The 16,730-nt window shown below is 44.5% G+C and overlaps 1 protein-coding gene across 1 annotated transcript in view; it reads left to right on the top strand.

Moving 5' to 3' along the window:
* The first annotated feature begins 398 nt into the window (after window positions 1-398).
* VPS54 (VPS54 subunit of GARP complex) overlaps window positions 399-16,730 on the top strand; it is an 81,460-nt gene continuing 65,128 nt past the window's right edge. Inside the window, exons 1-2 of the mRNA XM_074949579.1 lie at window positions 399-526; window positions 1,899-2,010. The gene's annotated coding sequence lies outside the window, so the exon portion shown is untranslated. The remainder of the gene's footprint in view (window positions 527-1,898; window positions 2,011-16,730) is intronic.

Raw genomic sequence — 16,730 nt, forward strand, 5'->3', positions numbered from 1 at the left:
CTGAAGGAGTGTCCCAAAGGGTTGCAGAAAGAAACCCAGCACTTGCAGTGTGTCCAGGGCCTTCCCTGGCCCAGTCCTAGTCTGCTCTGCCCCAGGATCGAGCCCAGCCCCACAGGGGTTGGGGCAGGGCCTGCCTGCACCCCGGAGAAGGGGGCCCCGGCCGGGCACGGTGCCGTGAGGGATGCTCGGACGCTGCTGAGGCAAGATTTGGCGGAGGCTCCTCTGTAACCCCCTGCCCAGGCCTCCGCCCCGCTGCCGCTGCCCTCGGCGCTGGCAGCCCCGCTCCCCATCCGGCGGCTCCCTGTAGAGCCGGCGGCTCCTCCCCGTCTCCGGCGGGGCTGCGGGGAGAGGCGGCGCCTGAGCGCGGCCTGCCCGCCGCCGGCCCGGCACAGCTCCCTGAGCCTAGCGGGGGGGGCGGCGCTGGGCAGACGGTGGCGGCGACGTGTCGCTGCGGAGGCGCTGGGGACGCGCTAGGCCGCGCCGGCTATTCCGGTGCCCGCCCGAGCCGCGGCCGGGGATCCCGCAGGTACAGAACGGCGCCGGCCCCACGGAGGCCCCGCGGCGGGACGGGGAACCCGGCCCGAGCCCCGCGTTCCTGGCCTGGTCCGGCTGCACTCCCCGAAAGCGGGGCAGGCTGGACACCGTGTCCCCCCGGGCACAGGCTGTGTCTGCCCCCGCTCCCTCCGGTGCATGGGCTGGACACCAGGTCCCTCCCCTCCACCGCCCAGGGCACAGGCTGGACTCCATGTCCCCCCTTTCCCTCCACCGCACAAGGCACAGGCTGGACTCCATGTCCCCCCTTCCCCTCCACCGCCCAGGGCACAGGCTGGACTCCATGTCCCCCCTTTCCCTCCACCGCACAAGGCACAGGCTGGACTCCATGTCCCCCCCGGCACGGGCTGGCTCCTTAACCTTTCCTCCAGTGGAGCTGCACTTTGCCAAGGCCCAGGCCAGCCAGCTTTCCCCCTTCTTCCACTGCACCAGGAGACAAGTGCAGTGTCTCTCCTCCACCATCATAAGTCCTAGACCCCAGACACGATCCTTTTCCTCCCTTCTCACAACCAGCCCTCAGCCAGGCAGCTCCTTCTCTCCTAACCTGCCATGCAACTCCACTGTCCCAGAGGAAAGGCTGGTTCCTTCTCTTCTCCCCTCCTTCTCCTGCCAGGTACAACATGATCCCTAGGGTCGGGCTGGCTTATCAGCTTACAAAAGTTATGTTTTTCCAAAATGTCATTTTCAGATGCTTTTGGTGTGTTTGTTTTGACTTAGTGTTTCCCAATGTGTGCGTGGTTGGGGGGGGGGGGGTGGAGGGAGTTGGAGTTTCACTACTGTATTTCCCTAGCCCTCCATACACACTGTCTTCTAGTCTGAGGATGACTTTCTGTGATTCTTTTTGGAGCCTTTCAATGCTGATCTTGATTGGCTGAGAGAGGTTATGCTTCCGGACCCTTTCAGTCTAGTAGTCACAAAGAACCAAGTTAAACTATAAGCTTGGATGTTGCACGTGATGTTATCAGACATGCGGACTTTTACTAGCTACCAAGCAAACCCACTCATAAACAGTTTTGTTTCCAAGACCATGTGCTCAGTGGTTTGTTTTTGGTATTGGGGGGGGGGGAGAAGAGGTAAAATAGAGTAAGCATTAAGCTGAAGTTATAAAGTAATGGACATACTATATATGTTGCAAAGATTTGCATTCTGCATTGCATATGCCTTATTTGTATTTCCATGTTAAAATTTGAATATCACCTTAGAGTGAAACTGACAATTCTGAACTATTGTGCTTTCCCCCTCCTTAACCACAAGGTTGAGTTAAGCATGGAAATGTCAACTTTAATTTTGAATTTCCGGGATGTTATTCACCTTTACCTTAGTTTAATGTGGAGTTCTTCATTTAGGTCATCAGCATATTTTCGTGAGTTACAAAAACAGATTTTTTTTCTGTATGATGGAACTGGAAGAGAGATGAAGACTGCCTTCTTGAGATATTCTTGGAGTATTGTCACTAAGGTACTGTAGAGTTAATGGCATAATTTATCAGATGTGTATTTTATAAGTAACTGCCCCCTGTGTAAAGAAATAACATGCTTATATTTGTGACAAATGCAATGGGTTTTCCTAGAGATAGTCTGTCCTAATAACAATTATGGGAATAAGGAAATAGAAGCAAAAAAAGTTTGTTTCTGTAATGCGATAAGGATTTGATGGCCTATTGGAGCCATACATTTGATTTATAAATACTTATGGGCTCAGGTAGCAAAAACCAGGATTTAAAAAAAGGGGTTAACGTGATATGAGAAAATGGGGAATAACTCTTTCCTTGATACAGTAGGTCTTGCTTATGTATGGGAGATACCTATATACCATAGCATGGTGTTATCCTGCTATTATATTTTTGTAGGAAGATTGCCTTCTATCCCTTTGACTTCTCAGTTTCTTTCTACTATTGGCATCTTGCAGGGATTTCTTTCTACTTGTTGGCATTTTGTAGGTTTTTTCTGGTTTTAAATTTCAGTGAACCTAATCCTGTAATTTATTAACTTTTAGATTTAAGTGTACAGAAATTTGTATTTGTCTAGGGATCTATCCACCACCATTTGTCAGCTTTTCAGGGCTTTAAGTGTGGGTGATGGTTGATTGATTGATTGATTGATTTATTATTACTCTAGTTATATCATGGCTGAGGAAGACTATCTTAACAAGAGGCAGTCCTGTAGAGCATGAAAATGTAATGTAGACACAGGGCCTGTTCCTGTTCCCATGAAAGCCTTTGGGAGTAGGTTGCTGCCTCTAGAGGGCATATGAGTAAAATGTAGAATGCCTAGAGCTTACTAATTTACCAGACACCTACTGCCATCTAGTCAGAGGCTGACGGGAAATATGAGAGTGGCCTCCATGGAGAAGTCTGGGGGTAATTCACTGTGAGAGGCTGAGGTTCTTCCACCGCACTCTCAGCTGTTGAGAAGAGTGCTGGGATTCCTACTGAATTCTCTCCTCCTCCCCCGAGGCTCTGTCTTTTATCACCTGTGTGAAGCAGGTGTCTGATAAATATGAAGTCATATCCCCCACCCCTCTTTCCTTCACCTCCAGCTAAGTCTTAACAAAACACTTGCTCCTGGTGAAATTTTGCTTGTGTGCATAAAGCTGGAGAGCCGCTGATTCCTGGAGGGGTTGGGGAAGGCAGGGAGCAGAGTGACCTAGGCACTACTTGCTCTTTTTTAGGAGCACAGGGAGGGGTAGGGACTAGGACTGCACAAGCACCATTTTTCATTTTTCCTTTAAGAGGAACTGCGCAATTGTGGAAACCAATTCTGTTATTCCTGTTGAGGCTTTGGGGGAGCAAGGCATAGTGGGTCCCTTGTGAAGAAGGGGAACTGAGAGGCCAGAGGCCTCCTTCATATCTAGCGTGGGTGGCAGCTCCAGAGGAAACTTGCAAAGAAATAGGGAGGCCCAGTATTCATTATTTGGATGATCCCAAAATTCATTAATGGGAGAGCCCCAAATTAAAGAGGGTAGCATGGAGGGAGAGCTGAGAATTCATCAGTTGAGGGCAGTATGACGAGAAGAGATTCTGCCTGTGTGTGAAGTATGCATTTTTCACAGGCTCATAATTCAGTTAAATCAAAAGTGACTTTCAGCAGAACATTCAAAGGTGGTGCTTCTCATTGAGGGATATTTACCTGCCAAATTTTAACTTTCTGATCCTAGCCATTTCCATTGTAGAATATATTGTGACTTTCTTTTAAACAACTCTTTTTATAATGGGGAAAGAGTCATTTCTGCATTTGCCTCCTACTCAAAAAAAAGCAGAACCATTTTTGTTCAAATGTTCCAAAATATTCACTTTCAGACAGAGACCAAGCCTAGAACATTTCAGCCTGAAAACTGGGATTTGCAGAACTTTGAGTGTCTTAAAACAGTGGGTGAGAATGGAAATGCTTATACAGTCTTCAATAAGCAGTTGCTGCTTCTCCGAGATAAGTGTGGCACAGAATCCCTTTTTATTATAAAAAGTGTTTTAAACTTTTGGGGACATACATTTTGAAAAAGAGTATTGTAAACAGTGATGTGATATCATCTGCTTTAAACATTGTCATAATTATATTGTTCTGAAACATGACAAGCTCATGTTCTGTTTTTTAAATTTATATAAGTACATCCATTTATTATTTTAGAAAATGGAAACCATCTGATGGTTGTTCAGTGGTTTATGTGAAAAGAATTGATCCTCTCACTTGAGCGCCTAGTGGTCAGGTGTTCATATCACAAAAGCTACCATCAGAACTGACACTTATTGGTGTCCTTGTTGATGGTCAGCAGAGAAGCGAAGGATTGAATGGTCTTTTCTGCTATCTAGCTACTTACCCTTAGAGGTGACTTCCTGTCTAACCTCTCCCATAAATGGGTTGAGGCCCATTGTCGAGGCAGTGTGATGAATGCTGAACTGCTACAGAGCGTGCTGTACCTGTTTGTGGGTATAAGCTCTTTTGAAAACCTGGCCATTCTTTTTAGAAAGTTAGGGTTGGATTCCCCAGTCTGCTGTGGGCACTTTGCACTGTATAAGCCGCACAAATTGGCCCTGAAATGGCTAAAGATAGTTGGTGGAGAATTCCCTTTCCACAGGGGAACTCTCTTTGGCATAAGCATGACCTCTGTGCAGCCCTAATTTGTACAAGGGTTGAGTAGGCCTCAAGCAGCTCTTAACCTGCCATGAAAATCAAGGCCTGAATATTTTAATCTTTTTGCCATGTCTGGAGTATTTTCTCATTCCCTCCTTAAAATACCCCATTCTACAGCTACTTTCTTTAGCTGAGCTCTAGGTGAAACTCCTAATGAAGCTCATCAGTATTGCTCTTTGTTCAGCTACAGGTGTTTCTGTGAAGCGACGTGAGCTGCTCCTCTCTCACTCCTTTTCCAAGCGGACCGTGTACCATATCTGAAGTACTACCGGTCCCTATCAGCTGAGGGAGCAATATATTTTACCCAGAAATTAAACCAGGGTCTCTCGTGTAGCAGTGTGGACTACTAACCACGAGGCCTGTTCTTATAGATTAATATAATATTTTTATGCTTCGTTACTTATTTCAGAATAATTCCATCAGAGCTGACATTTGAAGAACTTGCTGTACAATGACCTAAATAGCTATATGTATTCAGAATGTGTCCACTTTGATACTTCTGTAATTAATGCCAAGAGCCAACTGTCAGTGGCCCATAATTGTGTCATGTTTTTAGAGTCAAAGAAGCTATCTAGTTATGGGCTCTACATAGGGTTGCCGACCCTCCCAGTTTGGCCGGAAGTCTCCCGGAATTGGGGTCGATCTCCCGGAGGCTACTGAAGCCAATCCCAGAGAACTGAGGCTGCTAAAAGTCCAGCACTGCAGCGGGGCTAAGGCAGCTCCCTACCTGTCCGGGCTCCGCGCGCCTCCCGGAAGCGGCTGGCACCATGTTCCTGCAGTCCCTAGGCTCTGTGCACTGCCCCCACCCCGAGTGCCAACTCTGCAGCTCTCATTGTCCAGGAGCGGGGAACCTTGGCCAATGGGAGCTGCGGGGGCAGTGCCTGCAGATGGGGTAGCGCGCAGAGCGGCCAGGCCACCCCTGAGCCTAGGAGCCGCTGCCGGACATGTCGCCGCTTCCAGGAGCCACCCAAGGGAAGCACCTCCCAGCCAGAGCCTGCACCCCGAACCCCTTCCTGCATTCCAACCCCCTGCCCCAGTCCCCTCCCACAACCAAAGTCCCTCCCAGAGTCTGCACTCCGAACCCCTCCTGCACCCCAACCCCCTGCCCCAGCCCTGAGCCCCCTCCCGCACCCAAACTCCCTCTCAGAGCCCGAACCCCTTCCTGCACCCCAACCCCCTGCCCCAGTCCTCTCCTTCACCAAAACTCCCTCCCAGAGCCCACAGCCCAAACCCCCTCCTGCATCCCAACCCCCTGCCCCAGCCCTGATCCCCCTCCTGCACCCAAACTCCCTCCCAGAGCCTGCACCCCAAACACCCTCCCGCACGCCAACCCCTTGTCCCAGGCTCAGTCCAGAGCCCCCTCCTGCACCCAAACTCCCTCCCAGAGCCCACACCCCCTCCTGTACTCCAACCCCCTGCCACAGGCTCAGCCTGGAGCTTGCTCCCACACTCTGAACCCCTTGTCCCCAGCCCAGAGCCCGCACCCCAGCCTCCTGCCCAAGCCAGTGAAAGTGAGTGAGGGTGGGGGAGAGCGAGCGACCGAGGGAAGGGGGCTGGAGTGTGTGTGTGTGGGGGTGTCTCGGAGAAGGGGCCGGGCAGGGGTGTGGCCTTGAGGAAGGGGCGGGGCAAGGGTGTTTGGGTTTGTGCGATTAGACAGTTAGCAACCCTATCTTGGCACCTGAAACAAAATGGGCAAGAAAAAGTCTGCCGTTAAGTACAATAGCCACATCCTGATTTCAGGTTAGTGCTGTTTGTTGTTGAGAACTAAAATTGCAGCAGATGAGAGGAAATGTGTATGTTACAGATGTTCTCACAATTCATGTGGTACGTGCATAAACTGTGAAATTTCAGTTTGGAATAGCTTGTTTATAAGGATACTAAAATATCCCTACAATTCTTCTGGTAGTATCTGTAGATTTCTTCTGCCCTGTGTGTGGTTGTGTGTGTGTGTGTGTGTGTGTGTATATATATATATATACACACATACCTGCAGAATGTTCAGTGAAGTTTTTATTTTAGTCTTTTCATTTTCTGTTCTGTCCTACTCTTATATTTTAAAGGGATGACATCAATTTAAAAATCATATTTAACTGTTTTTACTTGCTATTACTAAGAGTATTTCAACTGAAAAATGAGAGAAGTGGTTTGGGGTTTTTTGTTTGTTTATTTTCTGTTTGACAACAACTGCATAAAATTAGTTTCCTCTGAGATTGTGCGGGTTTTTCAGACACACAAAAGGGAGAGAAAAACATTTTTTTTTAAATTAAAAAATGGCAATAAAACTACAGAAATCGGCTGGGGCAGTTTTACCTCATATGGTTTCTAACTCATTTCTTATATTCGTAAGCAAAAAGAAAAGGAGGACTTGTGGCACCTTAGAGACTAACAAATTTATTTGAGCCTAAGCTTTCGTGAGCTACGGCTCACTTCATTGCTCGATTTCAAGTTGACATTGTCACTCACTTATTGTGAGACATAAGGAAGGTAATTTTAAAATAATATTCACTGGTGTATTTAAACTGAGCTGCCTCTGCTGCTGCTGGTCCATTTTTTATAGAAAGGCATACCAGTCCTGCACAAGGTCCTCCAAATCACCCTGCACTGCAGCACTGCTTTTATCCAAGTGAAAGCCCATAGCATTAGTTTCAGTTATCCAAAATAGAGCATATTTGATAAATATTTGACTATAATATTAATTCACCTGATTCCAGCAGAAGCTTAATTACAAAATTGCCAATATACCATTTGAGGTGTGTATGATCTGCTAATTAGAACGTGGTTATAGGCACATAGGCAAGCACATAAATCTGATGCATTCATTTAGAAAGGCCGAGAGGCTAAGTGGATGAGACTTTGGGGCTACTGTGTTAGAAACCTTGGTTCTATTCCCAGTTTTGACCTTGTGCAGTTTGTGCATCCTGATCTACCCTTAAAACTTAGGTCAACATAGCTACAGTGCTTAGGGGGTTTGAAAAATTCTCACCGTGAGCGCTGCAGCTATGCTGACGTAGCCTCCAGCGTAGATGCGTTTGGAAGAATGCGTCCGTTGACCTAGCTGCCATCCCTTGGGGCGGTGGAATTCCTGCAGCGAAGGTTCTGGCACCATAGCTGTGCTGTTGTAGCACACGTAGTGTAGACATCTCCTCTCTTGTTTCATTTATAAAAGAAGTTGGGGAAATGATACTTGGCTGCTTCTTAGAGTATGTCCTCACTGCAGCGTTAACTTGGGCTCTTACTTGGGTGTTATCCATAATGCCCCTCCAATCCACACACACACAACCCTCTCCCCTGAATGTGGTGGTGCTTTAAAACTGGGCTAACTGATGGTCTAGGCTAGAATTTGGGTGCCACTTTCACTTGGGGTGGTAAGCTGCCTACCTTGCAGTGAGGACACAGGCTAAGTCACTTGAGTGCTCATAGTCCTCCAATGCCTTCCCATGATTCCCCCTACCTCCACCCCATCCTCCCATCTTCCTGGAAGGACAGACAAGTTCTCCCACAATTCACTGGGAAAGTCTGACTGGCTCAGCGTACTACAACACAATAAAACATGGGGTATGCCACCAGAAGTCCTAGCACACACGGGTGAGTGTAACATCAGTGAGGACTTTGTGGCGTGGCTTCTCACACTCACTGGGCTAGCCCAAGTGCTGATTACCTGAGTTAACTCTGCAGTGAAGACCTACCCTTAGTTTAGGCCTATGAGACTTAGGTCGCTGTTAAGGGATGTGAAGCTCATAAAAATATTAATACCTGTCAGCAAAAGAAGTGAGATTTCAATCTCCTGGCTTGTAGAGTGGGGAGGCTGGTACAGGCACCACCATCAGGCTTGGGATAGTGCACAGTGCAGTTCGTATGCACATAAAATCTGGCTGGATTTTCCTGGGGATTATAAAGGCACCTCTCTGACTCCAGGTCTAAGTGTGACACTAAGCACCCCTGAATTCACACCTTACACATCATTGTAATAATCTTTCTACAAAATATGCCTTGTGTGGGGTCATTTGAAAACTAATAACTTACTAAACATTAATATTCATGTGTGATGGATGTACGCAGTGGGTATTAGGAGTTATAGGTACATGCTAGACTTACGGCTAAAGTGTGTTTAAACTAGGCATGTCAGGGGGAGTTGTTAAACAAATCAATCCTAAACTTACATATAAGCAGTAAACAGGACCATCAAGACAGCATGGGGAAGAGATGGCAGGAAACAGAGAATTTCAGCAAACAGCCATTGGGGAAGAAAGAGCATGGAGCTTCATTCACCACGAGACTCCATCTCGTTCTCCTGATAGGTTGAATAAATTTTAACTCAGAAGAATCATTTCAAAGGTTTACTGCGGGTCTGAACTTCCAGTGATAAGCAATTGAATCAACTGATTGTATTATAAGAGTGCAGAGAGTGAGATCTTTTCTGAAAGCTAATGACACATTGGTGATTAATATCACTATGAAATGTAGGTATCGACACGAAATGAGGAACTATGGATATTTAATGACATGATGTTTTAAAGTCTATGGCAAAACAGGGAGAAACAAGTTCCCTCCCTGCCAGGAAGAAGGTCGCTATTTACGTTCCTCCTATGTAAATTAAGCATGGTGGAATCCAAACAGTTCAAGCCCCATTTAGGTACAGGGGGCTGGGAAGCCCACAGGAAGAGACAAACTGCATGAGGCCATCCTGCCTCTTAAAGCAACATCATTGAACTTTGGAAGATATAAGCAAAGACAAAAGCTGTCTTTGGCATTGATCACAAGACAGATACAAGGGAACAGAACTCTTACAAGCTGAGAAATGTGGGCCCATCAACCAAGGGGGGTTGAAGTCTCTGGGAACTGCATATAGGTGAGGAAAAAAATCTCAAACAAAGCCTATACTTGGCTAGATTAAGTTTTAGACTTTTTAGAAGCGTGTTTTGTCTTGGTTTGTTTTACTTGTAACTCTATCTTCATTCTTGATACTTGAACTCACTTAATCCTATATATATATTGTGGTAATAAATTTCTTGTATTTTTATTGTCAACCAACTCACTGCTGTCTTTAAAGGGAAGGGTGTATTCACCCCAGTTAAATTAATAAGCTGGTAGGTTTTGTGTCTTTAGAGGAACAAAAAAAAAAAAGATAGTTTCTCTGAACTATCCAGGAGAGGGCCTGGACATTACAGAGCACACGGTTTAGAGAAAAATTCAGAACTGGGAGTGTGTTGCTGTCACCCTGCAAGTTGTAACCCAGGTTGGTGGAAGCCAGAGTGGGGCTGCAGGACGAGACACAGGCTGTTGAACCAAGGCTGTCTACATGCTGGTAGGTTGGCAATGAGCGTCCTAGGCTGGGAGCTATAACAACAAAGAGTTGTGAGTCACACAGAGTTGCAGGGCAAGTGGTAACACAACCCCTTACTGACCTGGATTGGACCCCGAACTGCTGTCACTTTAATTCCCTGCCAAATTTGAACTTCCTAGTCTAAAATCCTGGAGTGTTAAAACTATTCAAAAAATGGTCAGAAACAATTTTCATTTTGGCAAAATGACTGATTTTTCCCTAACCTCATTCTCCCAAACAGCTTAACCATTTTTGCTAAAACTTAGAGCATGGAAAATTTCAGGCAAAGAGTTAGTCTGTTATAAGCAACTGAAAACAAGACTTATAATGGGAAGTGTAATACAGTCTTAATATAGATATTGCTACGCACTCCATCTATAATAGTTTTCGTATTATGAAATTAGAAAGATGTTATGTTAACCAGACTTTGTACGATAATGCAGTGACTAATTTAGACACTGCCTAGCCAGAAGGCTAAATCTACCAGCACAGCAATAGATAAGGGGGCCATGAGTGAGGTCACAGGACAGCCTGTGGGAAGCTCAACTCCTTGCCATCAGCTGGTGAGAAACAGGAAGACTCTGGAATTTCTACCAGGGTGCTGTCTCTGGACTCTGTTAGAGGTTCCTCCGTTTGTTTATGTCTCTGGCTAGTGGGTGTCCTTACATATTTGTAGCTGCTACCCCACCCTCACCCTAAACTTTCCCAAATTTCTAGGGTAAGACAAAGCTTTTTCTCTCTCTTCCTTCTCCAGTTCTTCTTGGCTGCTGCAAGGAAGAAGGAGTGGTCTATTTTCTACCTTTCCTCTTGCCTTTATTTTTTTGGGTCCTGTTCTCTAATGCAGTGGTTTTCAACCTGTGGTCCATGGACACCTCGGGGTCTGTAGACTATGCCTAAGGGGTCTGTGAAAGATGACTATGAAAATAAAGTTTCAGATCTCAGAAAAGGCATTCTGTTTTTCTGATCAATCAAAAGTATGTGAATACTCCCACCTGCAGGTCAAAACCCAGAAGTTTTGTTGTTACCATAGAAGCTCACAGTTACTGCCCTTTCTCATGCTGTGTCAAATGCTGTGCTAAGCACATGCAATATTTATAGTTGAATTCTGTTCAGTCAGTTTTCACTCTATGACTTCTATGGTAGGGGTCTGCGGACCACAGGTTCAATTTCCAGAGGGGTCTGCACCTCCATTCAGAATTTTTTAGGGCCCTGCAAATGAAAAAAGGTTGAAAACCATTGCTCTAATGAATATCTCTAGTGCATACTTTTTCTGTTAATAGCTTTGGTAAGCTGCTGCAGCAGCATGAAACTAACATAATTTTTGACAGTTCCATTTCTGCCCATGGAGCTCCAAATAGCAATAGTGATACTGATCAGAGTCTTGCTGTTTTCACCTGTTGCTGCTTGACAGAGCTGTGAGTGGCAGCAGAGGCCCTGGAGCTGTCTTTCTTCAGACACAGGAAGAGAACACTGAATCAATTTACACTGGTTCCATAGGCGCCGACTTCTGCTCGCCCTGGTATGCTCGATCCCACTCTGCCCCCGGCCCCACCCCACTCCGCCCCTGCCCCGCCCCCCAAACCCCTTCCACAAAGTCCCCGCCCCAACTCCGCCCCCTCCCTGCCCCTATTCCGACGACTCCTCCAAATCCCCGCCCCACCTCTTCCCCGCCTCCTTCCCTGAGCATGCCACGTTCCCACTCCTCCCCCCTCCCTCCCGGAGCGTGCTACACTGCCAAACAGCTGTTTGGTGGCGGCAAGTGCTGGGAGGTAGGTGGAGGAGCAGGGACGTGGCACGCTCAGGGGAGGAGGGGGAGTGGAGGTGAGGTGGGGTGGGGAGGGGAGGGGAACTTGGGTGCCGGTGGGTGCAGAGCACCCACTGATTTTTCCCCGTGGGTGCTCCAGCCCCAGAGCACCCATGGAGTCAGCGCCTATGACTGGTTCATGTTTGGGAAGTTATCGTTTTCTACCGGAAAGGCTAGGAACTTATTTTTTTAAATGAAAGCTGAGATTCTGTCCAGGGTGGGTGGAGTTTTCAAGTCGTATATAGGATATGTGAGAATTGTGCCAAGGATTTAACCTTTTTTTCTTGGTTTTAACTTAAACAAACTAGAGATACTCTGTTAACTGAAAAGCAACAGAGCAGCTTGTAAAGTGCCAGGATGTGTCTTGGTCCCTCCACAGGGATCTCAGTCTGAGAACTGTATACTTCAACTTGTTGAAGGACCCAGGACCCAGTTTAGTGAATTCTGGTTAACTGTAAAAAAAAGTGAACTGCAGTTGTGCTTCTCTTTTGTGATACTTCTGTAATTTCATCAGTAGGGCAATTGCACTTTATTCGAATGGCGTGAGACTGCTGGAAAAGTGGGTTGCATTTTTATTCCACTTCTAAACCTATATTTTCTGTCTAATCCATGTAATGATTTGTCATACTGAAGCTTGATTATACAAGTTGTCAGCCAAAATGCGATTAAATTATTTTTTTAGACATATTATTACTCTAATCCAGTACCTAATTGCAGAGCATCTGAAATATTAATATCATTAACTTGCACAGTTGCATGTAGTTATTGCAGCACATATTCTCTTGTGACTTGGAAGCTCCGGAGACTGGGCACTTTACAGTTTGTATTGCACAACTCCCACACAATGGAATGAATTAATGTAATCTGTAGAGGCAATCCTCCACTCTCTTTATTTACTTGGTTTTGTTTCATGTTAAATTTGAGTTTAGTTTTCCATGAGATTTAAACTGGAGGATGTATGCATCACTGCATATTTTAAGAAATGTTTATAAAGTACTTAGTATGCTAGTACAATAAAGGCTATTTTATAGGTAAACTAGTACAGTGGTTCTCAATCAGGGTACACGTACCCTTGAGGGTACGCAGAGGTCTTCCAGGGGGAACATCTACTCATCTATATTTGCCTAGTTTTACAGCAAGCTTCATAAAAAGCACTAGCAAAGTCAGTACTAACTAAAATTTCATACAATGACTTGTTTATGCTGCTCTATATACTATACACTGAAATGTAAGTACAATATTTAAATTCCAATTGATTTATTTTATAATTATATGGTATAAATGAGAACGTAAGCAATTTTTCAATAATAGTGTGCTGTGACACTTTTGTATTTTTATGTCTGATTTTCTAAGCAAGTAGTTTTTAAGTAAGATGAAACTTGGGGGTACGCAAGAGAAATCAGTTTCCTGAGAGAGATACAGTAGTCTGGAAAGGTTGAGAGCCACTGAACTAGTAAATCACAGTAACTTTCAGTGGTCAATTAGATTAACATACTTGCACCTAACCTCCCTAGTAAGGATTCTCATCCATTCATTGACTACTTGTTAATCTCTTTTGTGACTTGGAAGGGATTCAGGACAACAAATATTGCATTTCTTCTTCATTCCTTAATCTGTTCTTATTTGGCTGATTTTAAAATCTGTTTTGTTAAACCACAGTTCTGTTTCATAGATAGGTTTTTGCCTTTACGAATGTGGCAGCTCGTTGAAGTAAGTTATCTATAAGGTCTTAAATTATGACTACTAGAGTAGCTGTTATCTATGAATAATTTAGTACAGCATCATATTGCAGGCCATTTAGAAGACCTCTGCCTGAGATTCTTGTTGAAATCAACTCGATGATATGAAAGTTCTTTGCTGCACTGATATTTTAGTGCTCCCTTTTTGTTCGGTTCTAAGGTTTTGTTAAGACTGGAATAAGGGCACAAAGGTAATGTGAGTATTTGACAATGATTAACAATAAAAATAACTAAGAAATAAACAATGTTTGGTTTTGAAAACAAACATTTGATATGTGTGTGTCTTCAGTGTTAAAATGTGTTACTTAAATTTTATTTTAAATCTTGTACTGGTTAAATGCAGTTAGCATTTATTCCAATTACCAAAACCGAAATGAACTTCTTATTTTAGAAAGCACTTTGTTTTGCTGGCATCTTAATTTATTGTTTTAAATAAATTATCAGAATAGGGGAAAACAATGGCTCACAAAATGCTTGATTTCAAGAGCAAAATTTTTCATTGCATGTATAATTTTAAGAAGGGCTTCAGTTAATAGAAAGCATTAATACAGATGCAACGGATGTATATTCAAGTAACATGAGATTTCTCAGGAGACACTGATAATGTAGTTGCTGGAGCTCCTAATACACACTACTTTGTATATTCCTTTAGGAGGCTTGATTTTTACTATTGAATGCATGATGTTTATTTTTCAAAAAGTGCTAAAATAATGTTTTTCCCCCCTCAGCATTCTGGTTCATGAACCAGTTTGATTAGTGACAAAACCCTAACAGCAGTAAACGCTAGTATCTGGTGAGGAGCTGCTGAAGGAAGGAAGGAAGAAACATACCTACATTAGAAATATGACAAGGGAAGAACAAACATGTGAGAGCATACAAATCTCTTAGTGGTGGAGGCAACAGCAAGAGAAAATAAATAAGCAGATTAAAAACCTTAAACAAAGTATTTTCTCCAAATGGTTATGTTTGGAAACATTTCCAAAATTCTGGAAAGCTGTAATCTGACACAGTGATCTCATAGTTTTGCTGTGTGGCTGACTACTTCAGAAACACTTTAGATGCTAAAGATAACAAGTACCCAGGAACACCCATTTGGATTTTAAGATTGTCATGAAGTAAGCTTAAAGGGAGGGTCTAAATTAAATAAAATAAATAGATAAATCGCTGCAAGTAAGGGAACCTGAAAATAGAAAATAAAACTCCTGACTTTGTTCTTTGTTCATATCCAGAAGGCCTGAAACTTGGTTAATTGAGAGAGGAAATGATTGTTTTTCCACACACAGTTTAAAACTCTTTTATGTGTTTTTATTAACATCTGTTTAATTCTAAATGAAGAAATATATACCTAGAAGAAAAGGTCTGTCTTTTAAAGATTAACAAATGATCTAAGTTAAAGCCAAAACGCACACTTGACACCTCCAGCCCTCTGCCCCCCCCAAAAAAAAGAGAGACAAGATTTGACGTTCCTGATATTTCTCAGGTTAGACACAAATGCAGGAAAAATATATTTTGAGGGAGGAGTTAGTTCTTAGACAAACAATTGAGCCAGTATTTCATGAAAAAATTACAGGTAACATAAAGATTGTTATTGTAATATCTAATGTTAATATTCACATGAACAGAATTTTATTAGAGTATAGTGAACTGTAAGGTTATCTACCGCTATAGTTACATAAACTTGCTAGTTCCATGATTTTTAATGGCTAGATTATTTAAACTGTAAAATTCTTTTCTAATGTTTATTACTGTAGCAACATTACCTTTTTATTAATTTTTTTTATTCATTTATTAATTTATTTTTGTCTAGAATAGATTTTGAGCAAAACCAGTTAAGTATATTTTAGTGGTATTTGGTAGTTCTGGAAGTGGTGTTTGCCTTTCTGAATAGAGTAGCTCAGAGGGGTCTGTTGGAGGTGGGCAGGGAAAATTCTTGCCAAGTATCGTGCTTGGGGTTTGCATACCCATTTCCAAGGACCCTGAGCCCTGGTCTACGCTACAAGTTTAGGTCGAATTTAGCAGCGTTAGATCGATTTAACCCTGCACCTGTCCACACGACGAAGCCATTTTTGTCAACTTAAGGGGCTCTTAAAATCGATTTCTGTACTCCTCCCTGACGAGGAGATTAGCGCTGAAATCGACATCGCCGGGTTGAATTTGGGGTAGCGTGGATGCAATTCAACGGTATTGGCCTCCAGGAGCTATCCCAGAGGGCTCCATTGTGACCGCTCTGGACAGCACTTTCAACTCAGATGCACTAGCCAGGTACACAGGAAAAGCACCGGGAACTTTTGAATTTCATTTCCTGTTTGGCCAGTGTGGCAAGCTCATCAGCAGAGGTGACCATGCAGAGCTCATCAGCACAGGTGACCATGCAGTCCCAGAATCGCAAAGGAGCTCCAGCATGGACCGAATGGGTGGTACTGGATCTGATCGCTGTATGGGGAGATGAATCCGTGCTATCAGAACTCCATTCCAAAGACAAAATGCCAATATATTTGAAAAAATCTACAAGGGCATGATGGACAGAGGCTATAACAGGGACCCGCAGCAGTGCCTTGTGAAAATTAAGATGCTCTAGCAAGCCTACCAAAAAACCAAACCGGCAAATGGCCGCTCCGTGTCAGAGCCCCAGACATGCTGCTTTTATGATGAGCTGCATGCAATTCTAGGGGGTGCCCCTACCACTACCCCACCCCTGTCCGTGGACCCCTGCGAGGGGGGAGTCTCACGCAACAGGGATGAGGATTTTGGGGATGAGGATGATGATGAGGAGGATAGCGCACAACAGGCAAGCAGAGAAACCATTCTCCCCGACAGCCAGGAACTGTTTATCACCCTGGACCCAATACCCTCACAACCCTCCCAAGGCGGGCTCCTGGACCATGAAGCTGGAGAAGGCACCTCTGGTGAGTGTACCTTTGTAAATATAATATGTGGTTTAAAAGCAGGAGTGTTTAATGATTAATTTGCCTTGAAGACTTGGGATGCATTCGCAGCCAGCACAGCTACTGGAAAAGTCTGTTAATGTGTCTGGGGATGGAGCGGAAATCCTCCAGGGACATTATTAAGGGGACAGTCAGAGGTGGCTATTCCTGCTGAGCTGTTTGCCTGTGGCTGAAAAGAAATCATCCCCACTTTTAGCCATGCGGTGGGAGGGGCCCGTTCAAGCTGAGCTGTTCGCATTT

Source organism: Natator depressus, chromosome 3, assembly GCF_965152275.1.
Source record: "Natator depressus isolate rNatDep1 chromosome 3, rNatDep2.hap1, whole genome shotgun sequence".
Lineage (NCBI taxonomy): Eukaryota > Metazoa > Chordata > Testudines > Cheloniidae > Natator > Natator depressus.